A 19,796-nucleotide genomic window follows, 5' to 3' on the forward strand; every position below is an offset into this window, starting at 1 on the left:
AAGGGATAAAGTTGAACATTTTTAATGAAATCTATCTTTCAGCCACTCAATTACTTTTCCAAAAAACATTACTATCACTTATTTTTTTATTGTTCCAGAAATTTTCTATATATAAACTGTGCAAAAAAAACTAACGTAGGAAACTTGAAACTGTATCCTTAGAGTGATATTTGCATGATTGGTCATCAGCTGGTGACCAACTTAGATTTTGAGGAAATTCTCACCATACCCTCATTCATAAGAACATCTTTAGTATACCTACACTATTTGGGCAACCAGTGTTGTATAGGCTGAATGAATTCTTTTTAGAAATCTGTAATTCTGATACATGCTAGGCTGGGAGTACCATATAACCATCCTGCAATAGAAAACCGTGACACTGATTCAGGAATGAGCTTCCTTAGGATGTAGCACTTTCCATGTTTTCCTACATCCGGGGATTATTGTCTTGTAAAAATCCACGTTGCCATGACTTGCCTGACTTCTACCAGATCTTGTCCTTGTGATTTCCCTTTCTGTTATGTATTTTCTACTATAATAAATTGTAGTCATAGACAGGACAATTTCAGAACCCTGTGAGTTCTACCAAAATCACTAAATGTGAGAAGGTCGCCTCTTACAGATTATCTATGCTTTAACTTTACAAAATTATAAATTAAATTACATACATTTTTTTGAATATTAATTTTTGTTCAGTGTTTCTTGAACATTTTTATTATTGGGACCTACAGTTACTTCATATTTCTTAAAGCCTATGTATATGAATAATTAATTTATTTACTTTCTACAAGCATATGAGTATGTTTAGTCTTTTGCTGTTACAAAAACTGCATGAATACTTTTGTGAATATTCATTTTGGGGGAGGAAGTGAGTAGATCTATGTGCTGGGAGGAAAAAAGAACTAAGAATTACTCAGTTAAGATGAAGTGCATCTTTAAAATTTTGACACTTAGTGACAATTTTGCTTGTTATAAATTACACGTTAAATGACTATTGTTGTAAAAATGTCTCTTTTTTTTAAACTACAGATGCTGTAGTTTACCAAAAAATGCTGATCTTCGTAAATGAGAAATAGTAATAGTTTAAATTGGTAAAGCTGTTACTAACGAATCATTTGTTTTCTTATTTTTTGTTTCTTTTTTTCATTTTTGTGCTTTAAATTTTTCTGAGTGATTTAGAGAATTTCTTTTTATATTAGTAAAAATAGCATTTTTATATTTATGTGATGTAAGTTGCCAATATTTTCACAACTTACTGCTTATCTATTGCTTAAGTTTATGATAAATTTCAAAGCAGGAGTATTTTTGCGATTATATAAATTTCTCTGGCTTCCTAGACTTGTTTCAAAAAGGAAATTTTCCTAAGAATACAATCCTTAAACAATGTAAATAAAAAAATTTATAATCCACATTTTGTCAATGAAATACAAAAAGGAAAACTGAAGTAAACTCAGAGTGTGTGTCTAGCAAAATGAAACAGACGTTTCCTAAGTCCCATTTTAACACGGATGAGCAGGCATCTTTGCATCACTTCTGCTTCATCCTTCCTGACCCACCATAGAGAGCATTAACATCCCACGTCACACTTTTGAGACACCATATTTCAACTGCTTTGGCACTAGTACAGAAATAAATCTTAATTTCAGCCTATAGCTGACATTTCAGTCGGCTATTATAAATGACTTGGATTCTTTTACAAGGGAATTTGATTTAACACACTCTAAAAAGAAGCTGATGGACAGGATGTAACAGGGGCCAACCTCTATATTCACTGTAAATTTCAGGAATGCACGTCTGAGCTCTTTCAATATTCATGTGATGTGCTTTAACAGAAAATCCACTTAAGAAAAAGCAGATTCAGTGTCCATGCCATGTATTGATGCAGTCCATGACTTATCTTCAGAGATTCCAAATTGAAGCAAATTATTTTGTTCTAATAAATTGACCATTTCTATGCTTCCCTTCTTCCTTCCTTTCTTTCATCTCTATCTTTTTTCTCTTCTCTCCACTCCTTCACTCCCCCCATTTTTCCATCCACCTCCTGATCCCTCGTATTTATTCAGTCATAAGCGTCCGTCAGAGCTAGTGTCTACGTTGGGTTTGTGTTTGGATCTGTGCTAAGGAGTTTACTTGCACTCCTTGTCAAATGGGTTATATTCTACCCTCGCTTTACATAAAGAAAATGCAGGCATGAAACAATAAAATAACTAGATAATATAACTAGATAAAATAACAATAATGTAACAAAAATGGAAGGATACTGGCTAAAATCAAACTGTTGTCTAATTCTAGTCCATGCTGTTCATTACTGTCCTGTTCCTCATACATAAATATAAATCATCAGATTGTATTTCATTCTTTTGTTAGTTTTATTCATATATTTACATCTTAATACTTGCATTACTTCATACAAGCAGGCCCCCAAGATATACTAGAAATTCAAAATATTTCAAAGAGAATGCTCTCAATAGATCCATAAATACTGCCCATGTCTCGGGGGAAAGGAGCCTTCAATACATTGTGTGCTCCTCACAAAATAGTCATAAATTAATGAAATAATTTGTTCATGGGTAAATGACTTCCTGATCCTTTTGCCATTAAAATATAATCTCTGGTAGAGTGTAGACAGTATTAGAGCCTCATTAGAGGCTCATAAATTTGGGCTGACTGGCATAAATTCACAACTGTGAGCACTTGAGGTTGGAACACCAGCTTGACTACTTTAAAGTGACTCCTGGCTCTCCACTGTGACTTGAATATTCCCTCCTAATTTAAACAGTAAACAAGAGACAGTCTTACCCCAGCACTTATCATCCCCAATTGTTCTCTTTGGGCATCTAACCTTGATAATTTACCTCATGGTTTCACAGCAGCCCTTTGCTTCTTTCTCTTCAACGTTGCTAACCTCATTTTTCTCTAACACTGTTTGTGAAAATGTCCAACGTTACTTAACTTTTAGTTTTCTACAAGAGTGTTGTCCTAAGTATTTGAAGAATACCAAGCATTTCCACTCACAGCCAAGGCTTATGAAACAAGGAGATATTTATGGATCCGTTCTTACCACTAGCTAGACACTTTATATACATTTCTGCAAACGTCATTAAGATAAAAGACTTGAAACTGAAACTCAGAACTTTCAAGTGATGGATCCATTATTACAAAGTTAAAACAGAGCTAACCAGGATTTGAACCTAAATTTTGTTAAAGCCATTCTTTTTTTTTTTACTCAAATACCACAAAAACTACCACCTTGTAAAATTCCAAGTAACAAAATTTTGTCTAACTCTTAAGTACATAAACTCTTCGATCTTTAATTTGAATTAATTCTTAGAGCTGAAAAACTCAGAATACTTCATTATACGCTTCTTTTTGAAATATTCATGTCTCAACGTGGCTGGTAGAGAATATGATGTACTAGTTTATACAGTGTTTCTTTTTCAGAAAAGTGTCTCACACTATCCTACTGTAAGAATTTTTGAAATTTTGCATTTCTGAGATATATAGAAAATGTACTATAATCCTTATTTCATCTTTATCTTACTGTCAGCATGCATACTTCATTCATTCAAGGTTAGTTAATGCTATTAATGAATTAGTTATTTGAAGCTTGACCCACATAGTTTTAATAAACCAGAAGCAAAGCTGAATACCATGCTAACACAAATTCTTTAATGTGAAGTTTCATTAATAAAGAAGTTATTACAATTGTGGTGATGATCATTTTTCTGACACTACCTAATCTACAAAGAACTTTTAAATTTATTATAGTAGATGAACCTAAGTATTCCTAAGATTCAAAATCCTTAATATGCAAATAGAATGATTCATCATCTATATCTGAAAATTTTTTACATTTATCACATAAATCTGGGTTAATAAAATTCAGATGCTTGATGTAATAACCACACCATCCAGCACAATTAAAATTGCCCTTCAGAAATCATTATGATTAGTGACTTACCACGAATAGAGAAGTACTCTTTGAGAAGTTGCTGCCAATTTTAACAACTGAGCTTGTGTCTAACTTCAATCTCAATCGTGGATAAAATAATTTTCAACTAAATGAATGCAGCTTATATTATTTTCTCTTTTTATTCAGAGTATGATCATCTTTTGTCAGGAGTTGTTTTGCATTGTTTGAGTTTTGGTTTTTCTTTGCAAAGTGCTGGAAGCTGGTCTTATCCTCTAATAGCTGCAGTAACGTGAAGCAATCGACTCATCAAACAAATGCCCTGGATTCATCTTTATACTTTTCACCATTTTATTTTAACTCGCTCATCTATAAATAAATCCTTGGATTAGATGATTTCGAGAATCCTTCCAGCTTGAACAATCATGTGCTTCAAATTGATGGAAAACGTCATCGTGCTCAAGCATAGAAAAGGATTTCAAATGCAAATGTGTATTTCCAAATTTTAATCTCAATACTTACTGCTTTAAAATTTTGCCCAGTTTTCTATGTTCTCTAGAATAAAAATACTTCCATTTGAAAATACAACAAATTACCATACAAATGCTTTTTTATAGTAATATCCCAACTAAGAGTTAAATTTTAAGCTAGCTTAAAAGTGGTTTTTGCCTTCTGCTCATCACATATTTGGCTTTCCATCTTCTTTGACAGTTACATCTTCTGTCCCTACCTCAGATCTTACTCTGCAGTAATATGTCATTTATCGCAAGAGGAAACTCCTACAGGCATCTCACTAGAATTTCAGTCAGAGACTACAGCTTGCTGCTTTTGTTTCCTGCATGCTTTCATGCATTCCTTGGCATATGGGAAAGGCAGAGTAATTAAGGAATACGGCTATATTACTGATTATGGACTTGATATTTATGACCAGAGATAATTTATAATTTTTGACTCTAAATACCATTATCCAAAGCAAATGTTTTATTTATACATTCAAAGGCCAAGTAACAAGAGATTAAGATACACCGAGTGAAAATATAGGCTTCTAAAATTTTGACTTTTTCTTTAAACTTTCATATTTCTAAATTCTTAAATTAAAAAGTAAAAGCTGGAAGACTTTTTATTTTCTCTTTGTTTCAAGATGCTTTCAAGGCAGTTTAAAGAGAAGTAAAAGTGTATGAGTCATAAACTGCTACATGACCAGAGAGCAAAAAGAAAAAACCTAGGACAGAAGTGAAAGGGTAAAACAGAACCTGGCTGAGAATGTCTCCATGAGAGAAACAGGAGGCGTTACTGAGCACTTCAAAGTTAAAATATAGCTAAACAGGATTTGAACCTAAATTTTGTTAAAGTCACCCTTCAAGAAAAAGTAATTCATGGCAGTCTTGTATCCTACTGTTTGATTTTTATAAATAGAAATCAACCAAACTAAACTCAAGACACTTGAGGACAATGCTGGCTTTGTTCATAAGAAAGGCTATGAGCAGGCCACATAAGATGAACACGTCTTGGCGTGGCTGCTAGGAGGAGCCTATAGAAATCTATGGCTGGGGCTGGAGGTTTAGCTCAGCAGCATAAGCTCCTGCCTTGAAAGCGGGCAGTCGTGAGTTCGATCCCCGGTACCCTTAAAAAGGAAAAAGACAAAAAAAAAAGAAAAGAAAAGAAAAGAAATTTATGGCTATCACAGTTCCAGCAAAGTTGGAAAGAACACTGAGTGGTGTCTTACAATATGGGGTGCAGGTCAGGGTTAGGGTCATGCATTCTTGAGTAGGATGGCAGGCAGAAGCACCTGCATCCTTAAATGACTTCATTTTTCTTGAATCTTCGTTTCTTTCTTACAATTTGTAGTTTTGTTTCCTGTACCAAATGCTTATGTTAAGTTTCAGTCAATGTAGTGCAAAATTGAATGAGAAACTGTTTAAAAAGAAAGAACAATTGGGACAGGAGAAAGGAGAAAAGAAGGAAGGGAAAATATATACATATACACAAGATAGCTAACATAATTGTACTACACATGCTATTAGTTCATTTAAAGAAAGTGATTATACTGTTTGATCAATTTTGCATGCCTGTATTTCGTAATCTGAGCAACTATTTTGAAGGCAATAATATGCAATATACAATATGACAATTTCTTATCATCTTGTTTTGAAATTCTGTATTGTTTTTATTAGTCTCTAAAGTTAAAACAAGTACGTTATTTCACATAATTGGAAATTTAAAATAAAAAAGATTTGTGCAGGAAGTTTCTTCCTTCTGGATACTGATCAGAAAAGTATAATCAGAGGTTGAAGAGCAACCTTGAAAAGAATCATCATGTTTCATCCAGGGGGTAGACATTTGGATAGCACAAGCACCACACAGCAAAAATTACCGCGAATGTGGGAAATGTGTTTCTGTGGGCACTCACACCTGCTGGAATCTACTGAACCATGATCTTTTTCAACATCATACAAGATATCTTATATCTCCTTTAACTCTACTAAAGTAACACAGCAGCTCAAGCGTAATGACAAGCACCAAATAGTAAAGGAACTTAGGGTCAGAAAGATATTAGGAATAATTGGATGTGTGAGTAATGGGTCCACACAGAAATAGGGTGCCTGCTACCCAGCACAAGCAAAAGACTGCAGAAATGGATGGAAATTCGGATTTCAAAATCTCTAAATTTCTAAGTACTGGCAGTAAGCTCTGTGCTAATCCAGATTGTTCCAACTAAATAAAGTACATTTTCAGGCTGGAGGTATCTGAATCAACGAGGTTACAAGGCTGCTCCAAGCAAAATAATTAAGAGGAATCTCTAACCTGAAAGCAGCTTTTGATCACAGAGGGTTTTCCTGAAGAGACATAGAGACAGAGTCTCCATGGAAAACACCGTGCTCATAGTACCGCCCAAACTGGTCAGTCCACATACCAACTATGTACTGTCGTTTGTGTGTAGCAAACATACAACCAGTGAATACTGTATGCCAGACAACAACGTCTTTTTTTCCTCTTACATTTATGTTTTTAGAGTTCATTAAAATAAAGCAAATATTTATTTTTTTAAAAACTATATTAAAGACACATTGTCAAGAATGATGGAATAAGCTGGGGGAAATTAATAGCAGTGTGTCTTTTAGTGAAGGAAAACTAGTTTAGAAGATAACGACATAAATTATATATGTATCATATATCATATATATATACATGATGTCCCAAAGTTGATGAATTTGTTGCCAATGAAGACAAAATAATATGTACTATAATGTTTCTTCTAAGTTTCTATAAAACTATACAACTTCCTCAGAAATTTTAAGATAACTATGTGCCTGTTACTTGCTGTTTATTTCTAACAAAAGCTATCACGAGTCCAAGCTAAAATTAGAAGCAAATCAACCTGGCTGTGCCTCAGACTAGTGGGGAAGAAACAGAGGTTGGCAGCATCTATCAGACTTTTAAAAGTCTCAAGAGAGAAACGCTCTGTGCTTAACAGGAAGTCACTGGGTTTTGTTATTCCAAGAACATCAAATCTGAGACATTTAAGAAGGTAATGCTCAAATTATGATGCATATATTCAGAAATGTAGGCTATATATCTTCCCTCTACTTGAAACACTAGTCTCAAATATACATAAAGTTTACATTCAATAAAATTCACCCATTAAAGCATGCAATTGTACAAACTCTAGTACAGTAATTACAGGCAGTACTATTATAACTGAAATACCCATAGTTCCAAGAGTTTAAAAAAGTCTCTATCTCAGTTGCCTTCACAGTTAGGGTTATTTTTAACCCTAACCCTAAGTATGCTATGACTTATCCATGTACCAGTTAATGAACATTTATATTACTTTGAACTTTGGAACCACAAGAATGCTTAGATTTCCTAAACTGCTGAGAATGATATTACTAGATAATAAGGTAAATGTAAGTTTCATTTTGTGAGAAATTGCCATAGCGTTTTCCAGAATGATTGTTAGCTTTTAGTGGGGCAGTATTTGGATTAGAACTCAGGACCTCACACTTGTCAGGCAGGTGCAGTGCCACTAAATTAAATCTACAGTCCGATTATTAAGCATTTTGCATTCCCACTGGCAATGTGTAAGAATTCCAAATTCTCCACATCCTCGCCAGTGCCTAATAATGCCAGCCTCTTTAAAATCTACTTCCACGTTATTAGTAAAGTGACTGTCTCCTTTTGACTGTATTAAATTTATTTTAATTGATCATAGAAGCATAGCATTTATTCACATCAGAGGAGGGGGCCACATATGTCTTGACATATGTACGCATGGTGTAATGTCTAAATCAGTTTAATAATAACTTTCTTCTCAAACATTTATCGTTTGCAATGGTGAAATTTTTAAATCCTTTATTCTAGCCTCTGGAATTCACAGTACACTGACCTTACTTATAGTCACCCTAGTGGGCAGGAGCACACAGGGCTTCCTGCCCCGGACTGTCCCACTTAGTCCCTGCTGATACACACGTGTCTCTCCTGCTTTCTTCCCCTTAGCTGCTCAGCCCAGTCCCCTCTGTCCACTCTCAACATCTTGGAAATCAATTTTCTCAGACTCCACATAGGAGTGACTTCACATGGTACTTCTTGTGTCTTGTCTTATTTTATGCAACAGAACCATCTATATTTCTGTCCACATTACCACAAAGGATAGGATTTCATTCTTTGAAGGGTGAAGAACATTCCACTGTGTATGCATATGTGCCACATTTTCTCCCATCACTCAGCAACTGATGAACAGTTAGTTTTTATTTCATGGTGATTGTGAATAATGCAGCAATGACCTGGGAATTTTCAATATCCCGATTTTAGTTCTTTTGGAAGTGGGACTACATAGTGGTTGAGGTGATTTTTGAGCAATCTCCATACTGTCTTCCATGGTGGTTGTACTAATTTTAATTCACAGTAATAATGTGCAAGGTTTATTTTTTTCTCCACGTCTCATCAATATTTTTATTTTCAGTCTTTTCTATAATATCTGTCATTCCTGGAGAGAAACAACAGCGCACTGTGGTTTTGACTTGCATCCACTCTTTGCTGATGTTGAGTTTTTGCATGCTTTTGCATTTTGTTGGCCATTTGTATTTTTCCAGAACTGACTTTTATGTCTATTGCTCTCTGTTAGCTGTGTTACCTTTTTTCTTGCTGCTGAGTTTTTAGGGTTCCTTTTATATTCTGCATATCAACACTTTTTCAGATTTATAGCTTGCAAATATTTTCTTCTACTCTGCAAATTATGTCTGTGCTCTTCTTTGATGTAGGAAAATGTTTTAGTTTGATAGAATCCCATTTGTCTGTGTTTCCTTTGGTTTCCTGTGCTTTTGTGTTCTTGTCCAAAATAGCCTTGTGCACTCTGATATCCTGAGGCATTTCCTCTGCTTTATTATATTAGTTTCATAGTTTTAAGTCTTATATTCAGCTTTTTTATCGATTTTGATTAAATGTATTTTTAGTTGACCTTTTCAGTCAATGAGACACAGAGGTCTAGTTTAATTCTTCTGCATGGATATATTATTTGTCTAGCACTGTTTACTGAAAGGGCCATCCTTTCTCTTACAGGTGCTCTTGACTCTTCTGTTGAAGGTCTTTGATTGTTGGTGTATAGGTTTATTTCTGGGCTCTCTATTCTGTTCCACTGGTGTACGTGTTTGAATTTATGCCAATACCAAATAGCTACAGCATTATGCTAGGTTTTGAAATCAGGTAGAATAATTCATCCTATTTTGTTCTTTTTTGCTTACAATAGCATTCGGGACTTACTTGGTACTGTGTAAATATTGTGATTATTTTTCTAGTTCTATGAAGAATGGCAATGATATTTTGATAGAGATTCCACTGATTCTGTTTATCTCTTAGAGTTATATGAGTAGTTTAACCCGAAGTACAGTTATTGTTTCTTGAAAACAAAAATGGTATCTTTCCACATTTTTATGCTCTAATTTCTTTCATCAGTGTTTTGTACTTTGCACTGCAGAACTTTTTCACCTATTTGGCGAAATTTATTACTAGGTACTGTATTTTTTGCAGCTATTGTAAATGGGTTGTTTCCTTGATTTATATTTATCTCTTTATAATTTAAATTTCATTTATTTTAGAAATGTAGAGCATTGCTTCATGTGCTTCTTAGTCATTTTTCTTTGAGGAATTTATTCAAATCTGTTGCTAATAATGTTGGCCTGTCACTCTTCCATCAATCAGCTGTGATGTTCTGTAAATATTAAATGAGGCACCATTTTCCTGACTTTCTTCCTCATACATTTTTGTCTCATGTTCTTTTTATCTATTTTCTTTCTTGTGGTGAACCAAACATTTATGAGCATTCTACTTTATTAGTATTCTGCTTTATTTTTTAGTATTCTACACTATCACCATCTTGTTTTCCTTTTGTAAACTACATAGTTATTTTAATATTGCTTTTATTGTTTAAATTATTAATTATTAATATTGCTTTTAGAGTTATAGTATCTGTCCTGAATCTAGAACAGTCCCCTAGAGTTAATGGTATGCTACTTTATTTAAAATGCCAAGAATTGTGCAAGTATAGATTTAAATATATATAACATGTGTACTCATAAATGTACAAAGTATGTATTCAATACATCTTCATTAAAAAAAATTGAAAGAAAATATACAGTGTCCCATTTTAACAAACACAGCTGTATGTTCTGTGTCTTTTGTTTTTTATTTTCTAAAATTCAAATTTCCATGTCTTGTCATTTTATTGACGCCAAAGTATCCCTTTAACAATGCTTGTAGTGCAGTTTGCTGACCACACATTTCCTCGGTATCTGTTAACCTAAAGCGGCTTAATTTGTATTTGAAATATTCACCATCTGGATGCAGACTTACAGCTTGACAGGTTAGTTGCCGCTCTTGTCATCTTTTTTTTAAATTCAGCACTTTGGCGCTGGCCTTCCATTATTTTCTGGCCTCTGCTATTACTGAGAGGTCAGCCGTCATACATACGTTCCTTTCCAGTATAAGATGTTTTCACTTTGTTTTCAAGATTTTCCCACTTTGATCTGTAAGGTTGAATATGACATTTTTGAGAGTATTAATCCTACTTCAGGGTGATGGAGCTTCTTATAGCTATGAGATCATATTTTTCATAAAATTCAGTGACTTAATTTTGTCCCTAGTAACCTGGCTTATTTTTTTGTTAAATTATCTTTCTTCTTTCCTCTGGAATACCCATAAAACATATCTTATAATACTTAGTATTACCTACAGGTAAATGAATTTATGTTTCTTCAAAAGTACTTTTGTTTTTCATCATACATGATTTTTATTTATTTGGTCTCAAATTTAATGCTTTTTATTCTATCTTAAATGTGCTATTAACCTCATCCTATCAAATGCATTTTTTTTTTGGTACATGGGATCAAATTTACAACCTTGTACTTGCCAGGCAGGTGCTTGTGATGTTGAGCTAAACCTTGGCTCCAAAGCGTGACTGCATGGTCTACATGGGTATAGCTGGCATCAGAGAACCTGGGTTAACAGTGTTAAGTATAGAGTAAGAAAAATTGTCAAATATCACTAAACCTTTAAACAGTCTCCAGAGCACCTTAGTTTTCTTTTTTCTTTTCTTTTTTTTTTTTTTTGTAAGGACCTCACACGTGCCAGATGGGGCTGTGCCACTGAGCTACTTCCCCAGCTCCACTTCTGTTGTTATTCAGGAGGAAGCCATAGCTTTAACTACCAGGTGTGTCACATAAGCATACTTCTTCATGCATTGTCTTCTTTCTGTGGCATAAAAACTACAGTCCTTTATATTACTCTTTAAGGCAGGTTAAATATTCCTTCTCCATGAAAATTTCAGGCCTTTCACATAGTCAACTAATACCATTATACTCTCCTATATTCACGGCTGCCACATATGGTCATAGAGTTTGCACAGTGCACAACATGCATGCCCATATGTGGTGTCCTGACTAATACAATTGTTTCATGGTTTCTGATTTCAGGGTCTCTAGATTCTTCTGAGCAGGAACCATATGTCTTCTGTTGAATGAGCCCTAAACCTACTCTTTCACTGCTCCTTATTATTACTCCCTCCCATCCTGCTAATACTTTAATTCCTATCCTAAATTATTTGTTAACATTTCAAATATTTGTTCCAGACATGATGGCAAGCATCATGTGTGTCATAGTAATCAAACTGTAGATTTTACTTGAATTTCATCACTTTTTGTATTCCAAGGTCCAATCCAGTGCTTCACACTTTCATTCTTATGTCTCCAAAGTAAGTTTCAATCCATGACACTTCCTGATTCTTCCCCCATTCTTTCTGACATTGATGCTTTAAATACTACTGGCTAGGTATTTTGTAGAATGTCCTTTGGTTAGGATTTGCCTGTTGACTCTTCATAAGATTAAATGTATAAGATTAAATGTATTTTTCATAGGAAAAACTGAAAAGTGATATTATCCCCTAGTGGCTCATAGCAGTGAAGGTTGATTCTTTTTAACAACTGATATTATATGAAAGTTCACCGATGGGCATCTGAAATTGTCTCTATTACTTTTTGAATACCAAGACAATATGTCAATGAATGTCTTCACAAATGTATCATGTCTCTCATGTGTGTGTATAGATATATGTCAGGCATTTCCTAAAACATTTCTAGATCAACCTCGTATTTCTGGATCTCTTGATAAATATTACTGACTCTGTACACTGTAAAATTAGTGTACAATTAAAATTTCATTAGTAATGTTCTCCCCACCAATTTGTGAATATAACATCTCTCCCCATAATTCAAATTATGGCTGTTTTTGTCCTATTTCAATAATATAGCAAGTTACACATATGTTTAATGTTTCTTAATATATTATCAGATTTTTGATGCCCAAATTTTTATCTTGATGTTACTAAAATAATTTATTCTATATCAAAAGAACTCAGTAAATAGTCGTCACATGGGCATGTAAACAAGGTGGGTATTAGATCTTTAATATCAAGTTTCTTTATTGTAGGCACTAGACTGCAAGTCAAATTTTGTTTCTAAATAAATATTGGTCTAATGTTCAATGAGATATGATGAAATATAAATAATTAGCTAGGCAGCTCTTAATTAAGAGGCCATCATTAAACAAGTCATCACTACCAAATACATTTGAGATGAGGGACAGATAAAGGTTAAAAATAATTCCTCCTGTATAATTTATATGTTTAAGCCTTTTCTTGGATGCTGGGATTGCTTAGGGAGGATATAACTGGTCCTAACAGTTACAAATGCATTTTATGTATCTTCTCAATGTAGCAACACATTACATGTAAAAATAAAGTTTAATAACCCTCAGCCAAGTTCCACATTGCTAAAGAAGGGACACATCCAATCGGTGACAATCCTCTCTTACCAGTAGTTGAGAGGATTGCTCTAGAAGGTAAGTGGTTGTCTTTTGTAATTCTATCTTGAGAAACTTTCCCTAATGTGACCTGTTATACTAAAATTCAATATTCAAAACTACCTGGCCAGATTTTCACAGCTTACTCACTGCAAAGCTATGAGTCACTGAGGGAGGACGGGCTGAGCCTTTTCTTTAGAACACATGTCAGAATTATTATGGATAACTAAGCCATTTGTAAGCCTTATAAAAAGGAATTGGAAGAAACTTAATTAAAGACAATCTGTTCATTGGAGAATTACACATCAACATTTTTGTTTTCCAGGAATCTTTCATTATTTAAGACTAATTACTTAAGAAATTACTTATAAATAGCTATATTCCAGAGTATCATTTCAAAAGGAGAAAGGTATTGCTTATTAGTAATACTAATTGGTTCCATCTTAGAACTTTCACTATTACAACTTTGCATGTCTTTCAGTGACTCTTTGTAAACAATCCTACTCTATTACTGGGGGAAAAAACTTGTCAAACAACACTTTCCTAATAATATTTGAAAACATAAGTAATGATTCTCAGCAGCAGTTTTACTGGGGTCTTCAGATAATATTGTATTTTGATGGATCTTCCAAAGGCTTTAATTAAGTTCAATGTTAACTAATTTTTGGAAATCTACTACCCCCATATTTTATCTACTTTAAAACTGAACAAAAAACTGAATCCATTATTAAGCAATAATAATTGTTGTGAACCAAAAAAATTGAATCAATTATTAAGCAATTTTGGCTGGCATATATGTTCTTCTTTGGTATAGGATACTAAAATCTGAAATACAAGCAGTCTTAGAAAGTTTGTCTTGCTAGGTCCAGTTTTCTGGCACAAACTACACAACCACAAAGACAACCCTGTGTGGAAATTCCGAACTCACAATGTCCCTCAAAAACACCTTTAGCCTCGATGGTCCAAATAACAACTTCAATATTTTAACTTTACAGCTCCTCTCTCCCTGATGATATTCTAATTTAGAATATGTCTTCTCTTTCTTCTGTTTCTGAATTTCTTTTTATTGATGGAAAGTTGCACATGAAAAACATTTTTACTGTCTAAACAAAATCATGAACCTGGATAAATGAACAGTTTAGTAGTGTAGATTTTAAACATTTGAAAGCTTATAACTACCACTCAGAGCAGTAAAGCTATTTAAGCCTCTAAATATAGTAATGAGCAATAAACACACAGTTTGATACTTAATAACCCATATGTACTCTCATTTAAAGTGATTGCATCATAATGAGTTTTGCCTCATAGCGGGAAAAACCTGTCTAAATATATGTCATTCATATTTCAGATTAAAGTCAGAGTTGTACATGGGAAGGCTAGTGATACCAGAAGCCTTCTGGAACATTCTGCTGTGGGAAATATTGTCATTATTAAATAATTTTCACGTGGTCTGAGCAGGTAAAGAGAATGCACTACTTTTGTATTTTATTTTCCTATTTGAAGACTACCTGGGCACTCTGCCTAAAGCCTGGCAGTTTAAAAGCCTGAGCTAATTTTGAAAAACCTAGCAAATGTTGTAGGCTCTCAATCTAGGTTCCTACAGAAGAGTACAGATTTCAGAAGGCAATTTTCTGTCTTAATTTTATACACTTTATTCACTCATAAAAATAAGCGCTTTTCCAGGCTGTGTCTCACTGAGAAGCAACTTCATCTAACAACAGCTTTGTGGATAAGGGAAGGGGCACACATGTGCCTCAGGTTTGCAGATGAGCTCGCACAGTGAAGAAGCCAAGGAGTGCAGAAAGGCTCCGCTCAAAGCCAGGGGTCACTTGTGCTCCCACTTCCTGCCTTTGCTACAACGTCTCTGACACAGAGATGGGGTACAGTGTCCCTGGCAGTGGGAGCCAGAAAGGGATTTCCCCTGCTCCACTCCCAGCAAAGTGTCTTAGTGTTGAGCACTTAGCAGTGGGTTTAAGGTGACTGAATGTAAGCTATTTCAGCCAAGGAAGACTTGATGAGTGTCACACAGGAAGGATCAAGTCTCTACGCTCCTTCTCTGAGAGAACTATGGCCAATTCAAGTCCTTTTGGAAAGTCCCTCTTCTTGAAAGGGAAACATCAGGGTTCCTTACTAAGCATCTCTTTTGTGTGACATCCTACAAACACGTATGGAAGATGAAAAGAAAAATAACATGTGGCCCGGCTTTCAGGAAGATCATAACCCAGAAGACACATTTCCACAAATAGCTATAAGAAAATGGACAGAGGAGAAAGTCAAGCCAGGGTTTCACCAAAGCTGATAGACTGTTTGAACTTCGCCTGAGAGAATCTTTTCATGTTGAGATCCTGAAACTCTTGGTAGGAATAGTAAAACACAGTTCTGACTTAAAATAAGATAAAATAATATTCCAATGGGTTATATGTATTTAGAACATATCCAAGGTTGCATTCTATTCAAGTTTAAGTCCTCCATCAAGAACTCAAGTGTTATAAACACTCTCTGTGCCCGTCCCCCACCCAGCTGATTGTTAATGTTTACTCATTAGCACTGCCTGACACTCACCTGCTCTCCAGGGATTTGCCAGTGACTACAATCCCAGTCCACGTCCACAAATCCAAGAAAAATGTGGTCAAAGGACATAATAAGAAAGCAAGCTTAGGGAAATCTGCATAGTTTAAACCCATTTGATTTTAAGTAATAGAACTCTCCATCTGTTTCCAATTCTTTTAGAAAACAGAATTGTGTCCTGGAATCCAATAACAGGGATGCAATCAGGCCACAGAAATGGATCCAAATCTGTCTTATATGAGTTCTTGTCAGGACACCTACCTGACTTGTGGTTCCTTCTTATCTGCTAGCTAAAAGATACACCGTCCATATTAAATATCTATTTTAAGTTTTACCTTCAGAAAAGAGGATATTGCTCCTTCCAGTCAATTCCAAATGCCATGGAATAAAGTACAATTGCTGCAGAGGTTGTCTGAGTCACGGTGAATGAAGAAATCACAGACAAGGAACAGAACTCAACAGCAGCAGTAGCCATGCTGAGCAGTTCACCATGAGTGATGCTGTTCCTGTAGGGAAGTCGTGACGTGAAGCATCTCAAGGTATCTCAGTGACGAGTTCACTAGTTCATGGGGACGCAGGTATCTGAGATATATAATAAAAACTTTAGGAAGTCCTGAGAGACATGTAACAAATCCAATCACTCTCTTCATATTTGGTTTTAGAAATCCAGAAGTATCATGTATATTTTTACATGTATTTCATGTGTATTCTTCATAACTCAATTCACTTTATTTTTATATTTTATGTGTAAGTTTTCATTTATTTTAAACATTTTTTCTTTTGACTTAATGCACATCTGTCTTAATTATGAGAGACATAATAATAAGTTTAAATTTGGAAAAGCATTTATATCTTCATCTCAGATAAAATATGTATTAGCCAAATGTGGTGACACACACTTGTAATCTCAGCACTTGGGAGGCTGAGGCAGGAAAATCACCACAAGCCTGGGCTACCTAGTGAGACACTGCCTCAAGAAAACAAAACAAACAAACAAACAAAAAACAAAATATAATAATACTTTTAACAACACAGCCGTACAATTTTGTTAATCTATAAATGCAAAAACTTTCCCAAGGCTTGCTTAGCAAAATTAAAGTTACCTCTGCTTCTGTTTTTATCTTAGTGCTAACTTAGAAATCCTTCCCTGAATTCCATGTTTGTTTTTATCCTCTGTTATAATTACCGCTACCTGGTCCCAGATGCTTTCTTCAAGTTTCCTTTTGAAAGCAAAGATAAAATATTTTTCCTCGTGGTTAGAAATTTCAAACATACCCAAAAGGTACAAAATGAAGGGTCACATTGTGCTTCAAGCACTTTCATGTGTCAAGAAAAGAATTCCTGCCATGTTCCATTCCACGGGGAGGGAGGTGTACGTGGCCCTCCTGTGAAGCACCCTGTCTGTGAGCCTCTCTAGGAAACTGTCACTCCAGCCTCACATTGACTGATGGTTAAAACACAATCCATCAAGGCTGCGGCAGTTAACTTTACACATCAAATGGGCTGCGTCAGGCCGGAGAATGAAGATGCTGTCTGGGTGTTGGTGAGGGCGTCTCCTGATGAGACTGGCATTGGAATCAGAGGACTCAGTAAAGATGACCGACTTTCCCCCATTGGTGGACATCATTCACCCCACTGAAGGTCTAAATAACACACAGGCAAAAGAGGGATTCACTTCTTCTTCCCGCCTGTCTGAGCTCCATCGTCTCTGCCTCTTTGACTGGGACTAGGGTTGTTGGCTTCCCTGGGTCTCGGGCTTTTGTACTAGGATTACAGTATGACTATTCCTGACCTCTAGCTGTGCACCTCAGACCTTAGAGCTCCTCAGCCTGCAAGATTGTGAAAACCATTCTTTATAGTAAACCTATATATCAGTCATCTGCCTCTTTATCTGCTTATCTGCATCTACCCATCCACTGATCTATGACTCATATCTATCTCTGTCTACCCATTTATCTTTCATTGATCCTATTTCCCTTGGAAAGCCTAATATATGAGTATTTTCAGCGTGACCTCAGTAGCTGTATTAGAAGGCCGTTTGTTTAGAAGTGCTGTCCATTACTGAAAGCACCGCAATGGACATGTGCTTGCTTAGCCCTTGTAAGAGGCCTGGCTTAGCATCACCAGTGGTGTCAGTCTCAAGGGTTGGCATTCTGACCTTTACTTAAATATTTATTTACTATTGTACATTAAGGTAAAATGGTTGCTCTAGAAGATGTGTTTGATCTGTTGTAATGTACTTTATATTACTAAAACAGTGATGTAGCACAGTAAAAGATAACACAGTTCTCTTGGAACTCTATTGAACCACATTCAGTTTTTCTCTTTGGAAATCCATTATGAAGTTGTTTCAGATTCCTATTCGAAGAATACTATGAACTACCATTTACTGAAGTAAAGGGGACCTTTGATAGCAGTTCACTTGTGTTTAAATATTAATCATCTATTTTTTCATTCTTTCTATAAACATGCATGAAGCACCTTGCATGCAGTAAGAACTGGATTTACAAAGGTTAACAAGACAAAGTTGCCTTCTCCTTGACCGGCTTACAGCCTAATGCAGGAGTCAGAAATACAAAGTTGTAACTTAATGTGTAAGAGGAAAAGAAAAAGAAGCGATGGGAAACATTCTTTGAGAATATTAATGGGCAAAGGAATCAATTTGGGATCATATTTTAAAGAGAAAGTGTCCTCTGAGCTGAATTTTTAAGACAATTAATTAGAACTTTGGAACTAAAAAAAAAAAAAAAAAAAAAAAAAAAAAAGAAAAGAAGGCACATGTCACAGCTAGTGCCTAGGTGTGACCTGTTAGCATTTGGTGCTGGATGGCTGTGCTTTGGAGAAACTGTCTTCTGCAGTGCAAGATTCTTGGCCTCTATTCGCTGGATTGCAGTGAATATATACACACCCCACACTATACATACTATATAAATCTAAAAATGTCTCCAGGCATTACTATATATATTCGCCGGCAAATATATAAAAATGAAAACACAGACCAACACGGTGCTGGTTAAAGTATCAAATATGGGCAGGGGTTGGCTGCTACTGACCGAGGGGGAGATTATGCCAAAACTTGTATGTGAAGGACTTATACATATGACAGAAGTATAATGAATGATTTGGGATATTTTCTAGATGTCTCTAGATTTTTACTTGTATTAATTTTCAACATTTCTCCAAACAAACCTATACCTCACAAGGGCATTTCAAGTCGCCCATTTCCATACAGCAAATATTACTGATTTCCAAGTACACCCGAAGAAAAGTTACTGTGGCTTCCAGGAATGCCTGGCTACAGAATTTCTTCAAAGGTCCTACAAAATCCCACTTCTAGGAATTTCTTGGATACTATCACTGTCAATTCATTCTGTTGCCTTTCTCAAAAAATAAAGAGCAAACAAGAGCACAGAATTCAGTTGAACCACCATGAATGGCACTTAATAACTATTTATTGAATGAATGTATAAATACAAGAGCCAATTTTAAAGGTAACTAAATGAAAGGAGGTGTCAGGGGGGGGATGTAAGCAAAACAGAGGAGTCAAGAAATAAAGGATACAGAGAAGGGAAGAAGTCTCCTTTTTTATTTTATTATAAAATAATAAATGTTTCTGGTGTAGTTAGCAAGTCATTTCTGTAGAACGCTAAACAATGGCACATTTATTGGAATGTATATATATATATATATATATATATTCCCAAAGGGATGGTTAAAGGGACCAATACACGTTATATTGCAAAAGTCCTGATTGATGAAAAGTCAGTTTCAGTGGATTGTATGCTCAATTCTTAAAAATGATTGACAAAGGAAAAGGGAAAATGCTAAATTGAGAACCACTAGCTATGACTTTTCAGGCAAAGGGTGGGAAGGACTTAACATCTTATACTCAGGATCAAGCTAAATACAGCACAGTGTTCTTTGAGTTTGGCCATCATTCAAACCAGAGATTTGAGATGCTGACACT

The 19,796-nt window shown here is 35.1% G+C and overlaps 1 long non-coding RNA gene across 4 annotated transcripts in view; it reads right to left on the bottom strand.

The window, feature by feature from the left end:
* LOC101787129 (uncharacterized) overlaps positions 1-19,796 on the bottom strand; it is a 100,719-nt gene that overhangs the window by 24,220 nt on the left and 56,703 nt on the right. For all 4 annotated transcript variants that reach the window (XR_010048957.1, XR_002790241.2, XR_010048958.1 and 1 more), the window contains exon 3: positions 16,165-16,411. This is a non-coding gene — a long non-coding RNA (uncharacterized LOC101787129). The remainder of the gene's footprint in view (positions 1-16,164; positions 16,412-19,796) is intronic.

The sequence above is a fragment of the Cavia porcellus genome, unplaced genomic scaffold (assembly GCF_034190915.1).
Source record: "Cavia porcellus strain 051 isolate PalLab524CR breed Dunkin Hartley unplaced genomic scaffold, mCavPor4.1 scaffold_7, whole genome shotgun sequence".
Classification (NCBI taxonomy): Eukaryota; Metazoa; Chordata; class Mammalia; order Rodentia; family Caviidae; genus Cavia; species Cavia porcellus.